Genomic DNA, 6847 nt, shown 5'->3' with positions numbered 1-6847 from the left:
CATCATGTTTTTTAAGACAATATGACTTGTTGTTAATATTCCACTTGACGTGGATTCTGCTATATATTATTTCGTTGATTTTATTTAATAATTACCTACTAAAGGATTGAATTAGTATATTTCTTTCTATGGTTACACATGTGTTGCACGTGCATGATTACTATGTGATGAAAATAATCGATTTTTTTGGCCATGCCTTTCTATGTACGTCTGCTACCTACAGTCATTCTGTCATTGTATTGTTTTCTTCTACTATTTTTGTTGTATATTACTACATGAGTTGGTATGTAGTATTTGATACTACGGTCAGTTGGTGTAAAATCCCCCAATTTCTGGTTAATCTAGGCAGTCAAAATAAGTTCAGTCTGTAGTCTGTACACTTGTTAAACCATTTTTAACTGACTTGTACAAGCATTAAATCTACGACATTTCAAGTCTCTTGACAAAAATATATATTACATAGGAATAGTTTCATCCTATTGTTGTACAAATCCGAGTATGATGTGTACTAGGGGCAGGGGTGCGCCCGTGGCGCGCCTCTTGAGATGCTCCTCTGCGCTTATAGGCTGTCTACTGACTTTATTGTCCCTGCTTTAATCAAATTGACATCTAACCATCAGGTAGATACTAACCAAAATAAACACTGGACAATAGTTTCATGTGAGTATGTTAAAAGAATAGAAGCCACACTCTTTATATTGATCTGATCATACCATAGGCGGTCAAGAATTTGGCAAGTCAATAATACACATACGAATAACAATATGCCATTTCATAACAGATAAGGTCCTTGCACCCATGTAAATCTCATGCCGCAACAGCCGCCAAGATTCCAACGTGTTGAGCTCCTGCGCGTTCACGATGGCCGAGACGATGCCGGGGAAGGCTTTGGTACCCACCAGTCGTCCTGGTCCGACGAGGCATAAATCTGCCGAAGGAGAAAAACCATTACTGTGGTTAGTTTCAGAATAACTTCGGAGTTCAGACAACTACAGTACTATGTAACAAGCCTGCAGCTTTGATGCTCATCATATGTTTGGACCACGGTCTCCCTCCGAGCCACTCTTGGTTGGTGAAGGCTCGCTCCGCCATCGTCCATCGGTCATTGATCTCTTTGACTTTCAGCATGCTTACCCTCGTGTTATGGCCCTTCTTTTGTGCTTGCAACATCTGTTGTCATGAGGACAGCAGATAGTCCATGTTTCAAGTAATTGTTGGAGCTACTTCTACATGCCACACTTAATGATAATTTCATGAAAAAAATTGTGTGTACCGATCAATAAGAAGCGAGTCTATCATGAATTCATGATTCTGTTTCAGTTTCCTTGATGAAACTGAATTAGGGGATTACCCTGTGTGTCTATCTCAGTTGCCAGAAGAGAAAATACCTCCAGTTCAGACACGTAGAGGACATAATTGAAGGGAATGTTCTCATCATCTGCAAGTCTCAGTAAAATGGGTTAGTCAGCGCTATAGTGAACTTTCTGAATTTGAAAAGATAGCTCGCTCAGTACATACTACATGTCTGTGGAACAAAGGGTCTCCAAACTGCTCCATCCAATCAAAATCATCGTACAGTGAGTGGTAGACAGGGTATTCTGAAACTGCAAGAGCAACAATATTTACGGCAGATGCTAGAGGAATAATAATAAAACGACCTGTAAATATATGGTTTGCTAGTCTACTGTTCTGTTTTTTTTTAAATGAATCAGAACAATGCTATAGAAAGGGAGCACAGATTTTCAGGCTTATACACCACCAACAGCGTTTTCACTTACATAATCCATAAGAGATGTCAAGTGAAGGGACTCCAATGTGCTCGACAAAAGCTGCAAAATCTGTTCCTGCACCGGCCACTCTTGCAGTATGAAAATAGGAGCTTAATACTTCAGTATGTTTCAATCAAATGAAGCTCTCATGATCGCTCATTTGTGCCATGTAGTCATACAAGGTATGATACGGATCATCAGGATCGGCTACCTTCAATGAAGGAAAAAAAGAAAGGATCAAATAATTAAATAAATTTGGAATCTATGTAGACAAGTCTCTAATATGTACTCAATGCTGCTCATGAAGTTTAAATTCTATGCTTATAAAGGCTTTAGGTGCAGAACTAAAATACCATTCTGCTTGCTTCATTGATTAATTCATCGAGTTGTGGTGTTGCAGGGGGCATAAGACTTCCAGGCCCAAACATTGACATGTCTACATTCAGATAAGCAACACCTCTTGAAGCAAGCATATCCATGTCCTCCTCGGTCCATTCCGTAGACCCTATCCGAGGCATTGGATTTTTCAACGCTTTAGAGCTTACACTTGCGGATGAGAAAGCATCTGAGAGCATGCGAGCAAGAACATACCAGCGCAAACTCTTCTGCATCCCAACTGCAGAGATGATTGTTCGCCTTGGCCTCCATCCTTTATTTTCTAGCTTGGACAGCCTCCCTGCTATCTACAAACAAAGATAGGGTATTGGCATTATCCTCAATTTATCAAAGATGCCTTGCATTCAGAACAGCTTAGTATTTGGTAAGGTTGATTACCTCGAGCATAGTTGCTCTTCCGCTGTTGGGATCGACCGCCTCAAATGTTTTTAGTACATTTTTTCATATGCTGGCTACAGAAAGCGAATATAACCAATGTACCAGCAGACTTTCAACAGAACAAGTACATCACGATTATTTGGTTGCAACTGATTTACCTCGTTTTGTGTTTGCCGTTTTGTGAGCTTATGCCGTACAGATTGATCAGCATCATTTATAACAACTAGTGGACCCGTTGCGCCAAATGGCGCAGAGACCTGCTGATTTCATGTTAGCGATGAAAGGAAATCCATGGTTTAGTTGATTTAGTTTCGGGCAAGCACATATGGCGACAAATTTAACGAAACATGTAATAAATAAATATAACACATATGTCTGTTTGAACTTCAAATACTACATGTCATCGATAACACTATTTAATTAAAATATAAAGAAATGACACCTACACCATCTCATTATTGGAAGGAGATAACACAAATGCAATATAACTTAATATAACATTGCTATATCTTTTCTATATGCTGATAAGACGTTGTATTCTTAAACACAACCTAGCTATTAATTTATACATGGATGTGACCTTTTCGCACCACTTGCATTTTTAATATGGCTCTAGTTATACGCATGAAACATGCACTTACATCGGTGTGAAAAGGTCATGCACTTACATCGGTGTGAAGAGAAAACCAATAGAGAAGCTGGAAGAAGGCACGGCGAAGACATAGAACATTAGGAGGTTGAGCAGGAACAGTAGGACAACAATTTAACCTGAACCACACTGAGAAAACATTCTCCAAGATCCTGAAAAAATCCATGTTCAAATATTAGTTGTCCCACAAATATTATTTGTTAAGCTAATGCAGACTAAATGAAAACAATAAAATAAAGTACCAAATTGGAGTAACATTCCTTCACTCATGTCCGTACTGAATCCATATCCTCTTTGATTACACTTGGTTTGTATCTGCAAAAAACAAATGGCAGCTTGGTGAAGATTTACAATATAATGCTTCGAAAAAAATACTGCATGCATGTTCTTAAATATTGATTTCTAACTATGGAGAATTGAGATGATCTTTAACATGATCGTCTCCCAGATCCCAATCTAATAAGTAGTTTTCAAATAAAAAGGAAACATACTTTGAACATTTGGTTGCTTGGAGTTAAAAAACTTAGTAGTATAAGAGAGGCTTCTCATAGCTCACAAATATCCCGACTAACACCACCTCTTCTCTACTAACACTGCTGCTTCTTGCGTCCAGTAAGAGGAAAAAATACATGTAAGATCAATCACTTTCTAGTGAGCTGCACTTAAAATGGATTTATCATCACATCAACTGAAACAGTGCCACCTTGGTTGGCTTATAGATTATCCACAGGTTGTAGCTCCACGTTTCAGTATTTTTTTGAAGTTTATCATACCAAAACATATGCCAACATCACCACATGTGGAATTATCATGCTTCATATAAGAGTATTACCCTGCACTTCCTCGATGGCTATGTCAAACCCCAAGTTCTTCGAAGGCCCCTATCCGCCGCGGCTCGAAGAGACAAATGACAAGCTTCTTCTCAAGCGGCAGTCCACTAATCGAGCATGGTGTTCACTCCTTTGGACAATGATATAAGCAATCAATTTTTGAAATCTAAATGCTCTTTGAACCAGAGAGAGTAATCTTTACCTCTACAATTGCTCGTGTCATCACACACATCAAATATTCTTGGCAAGGGCACATCACACAACATACAATACCAAATCAATCTAGATTCCAAAACACCACCTGAAAAACTTGAAAATTTTGCAGGTCGTCATGGAAAGATGAGAAAAGGGGTTAGAAAAACAGGAAGAAACACACCTGTCACATAGTCTCCTCCACAAACTGGGAGCTTTCTCCTCCTGGCGGCTTGTCCATGGCTCCCTTGACGCCTACGATGACGTGCTCCCTGCCGGCTTCCTGCTCGGACGCCCGCCGAGGGCGTCGCCCTCCTTTCCCTGCAGATCCATGGCACTCCTCCTACTTATTCATATCATCGGCCTGTCCTTAACCCCATGACGCGTCCACCACCTGGGTCCTCCTTGGCCTGGCTGCTCCACCCCCAATGCCGGCTTCTTGGCCCTCCCGTGCTCCTCTACCCCTGGTTTGAAGACGTGGCCATCCCTGTGGAAGGCCCCTTGTCCGAGGACGAGGGCGATGGGCGGCAGCGGGAAGGAGGAAGGAGGAGGAAGGGGGAGAAGGGATGCGGCGGCCGGCGGCTATCCGCCCGAGCAGGAAGGAGGGGAGGGGGTGCAACGCCTATGGTGTCAAGCGAGGGAGGAAGGAGAGGTGTGGCGGCTAGGGTTGGGGCGGGTGTGGGCTCTGGCGCAGCAACCCCGCGAGGAGGATTGGAAGCGGAGCACGCGCGGGGATTGGGCAAAAGCCTCTTCCACGCGAGAACGATCGACCCAGCCAATAAACGCATAGCGCGAGCCCACCAGTCATTGGACGGCAAAAATGACCACGAGGTGAAATTGGGTTTGACAGCAGGTAAACATCCAACGGCTCAAACGCTCTAAATGACCAGATCCAACGGCCAACAAAGGCCCAATTGGGGGAGCACCGTGGAGGCAAGTTGGCTAGCAGCCTTATATGTTTAAATTTCTAGTGCTATAAGCTCAGCCACTAGTTTTGCCTGAGGCAACAACACAGAGATAGTAAATATGAATACTTAGTCCCAATAATACATAGGCTAGCTTGCTCATATGGGGGGTAGGGACTGTATCATGGAGCACAGACCTGACTTAGTTTCTGAATTGCAGCAGCAGCAGCAGCACTCTGAAGCACCGGTGGAACGAGCGGCCGCGGCAGGATATGCAGTAGTGCCACAGAATTGAAAGATGGGCAGTCTCGCCGCCGCAGCCGCGGCGACCAAATCCTCTGCAGGTTGATCCCACTTCCTCTCTTTTACAGAAAAAAAGACGGAAAAATCGGGCCTAGCATTCCTTTTTCACAGACCAATCCACCATTAGAGGATAAGAGCGTCGATCCCACTTCCTCTTTTTTACAGAAACAAAGACGGAAAAATCAACCCTAGCATTCCTTTTTCGCAGACCAATCCACCATTAGAGGACAAAAGCGAGCGGGGAAGGAGGGGAGGTGGGGAGGGGCGCACCAGATCGACCATCTTGATGAGGCCCTCCAGGCCGGAGTTGTTCTTGACGTTGAGGAGGTGGAAGTTGCTGCAGCGGGCGAGGTGGGGCGGGGGTGGGTCGACGAGGCGGCGGATCTTGTAGCAGTAGATGTCGACGGCGAGGACGGAGTCCGGGGTCTCGGCCATGAGGTGCTCGAAGAGGTGGGAGCAGATGAATCCACCGCCCCGCTCTGCAGATGGTGAGAGGCGCTACGAGCACGCCGTCCAGATCCAACCTGTCCTCGCTGGCGGCCGTCGGCGTCGGCAGCGACATGGTCCCGGCGGTCGAGCGAGCGAGCCGATCCAGTCAAAGGAGAGAGATCTTTGGAGAGGGAAGAAGAGGTTGCGTGCTCGAGAGAGAAGGTGCGTGGGGCTCGAGGGGCACGAAGGAACAAGGAAAGTGGCCTCTCGCTTAGTTTCTTTTTTCATCGACGAAGCTCGCCAACCCCTTCTGCCCACGTGGACGTCGCGAGGAGGCGCCCTTTGCGCCACCGTTAAAGGGTTGTATTTGTGGTACTTTGAAGTGTAAAAATTGCAGCAATAACATGCTGTTGCAACGAGAGAATAAGAACGAGATGCGGAGCCACATGGAAAGCTTGGACGAACTGATAAAATGCCAAATCTTGGACACCAAATTATGTGTATGTAGTTGTTTTGCATCGAAAATATGTTCACATTGTTGGGAATACTGTAGTTGATCACCATCTGTGTGTCAGTTATTTGGTTATTTGGTCTGAAACTATGGTCCAAGATTAGTAATTATTTGGTCTAAACATACAATTCCTTTTCATGTCTTTTTGTATAGTTCTCTCGACGGAAAGAGTTTCTGGAGGTTAATTATTAGAAGTGATGATATATGTATGGCAGCTAATGGATGCTATTATCAAGTCTTACTTTCTGAATTTTGTTTTGGCAGACTCGCTCTTTGTTTGATACAATATATCTAAAGATCCCTTTTTGCACATATTTCAAATAAGCTCTTCACTCTTTTGTGTATGGTCAAACAATGCACTTTAAATAATTATGTTAGTGTCTCGGGGATAGTTAACAAAATGGTGTACTTATAATCCTAGATAACCCCCATTCATTACGTATGTCACATCTCCATTTTTTTCCTTTTGGGAATATCACATATCA

At 43.6% G+C, this 6847-nt stretch overlaps 1 long non-coding RNA gene across 11 annotated transcripts; it reads right to left on the bottom strand.

Moving 5' to 3' along the window:
• Positions 1-665: 665 nt before the first annotated feature.
• LOC119276110 lies at positions 666-6131 on the bottom strand. Of its 11 annotated transcripts, none has more exons than XR_005136353.1 (13): positions 5693-6131; positions 4399-5576; positions 4225-4323; positions 4025-4152; positions 3435-3507; positions 3212-3344; positions 2702-2800; positions 2544-2617; positions 2361-2452; positions 2123-2274; positions 1779-1980; positions 1519-1604; positions 666-1438 (listed from the first exon to the last, which is right to left on the bottom strand). It is a non-coding gene; the product is annotated as an uncharacterized LOC119276110 (long non-coding RNA). The 11 variants fall into 11 exon arrangements; XR_005136352.1 differs by having other exon boundaries at positions 4399-4535; positions 5317-6121; XR_005136359.1 differs by having other exon boundaries at positions 666-1170; positions 1389-1438; positions 4399-6120.
• Between the last annotated feature and the right edge of the window lie 716 nt (positions 6132-6847).

Source organism: Triticum dicoccoides, chromosome 3B (genome assembly GCF_002162155.2).
Source record: "Triticum dicoccoides isolate Atlit2015 ecotype Zavitan chromosome 3B, WEW_v2.0, whole genome shotgun sequence".
NCBI classification, from domain to species: domain Eukaryota; kingdom Viridiplantae; phylum Streptophyta; class Magnoliopsida; order Poales; family Poaceae; genus Triticum; species Triticum dicoccoides.
The sequence above is the reverse complement of the archived record's forward strand: the minus strand, read 5'-3'. Positions and strand labels throughout refer to the sequence as shown.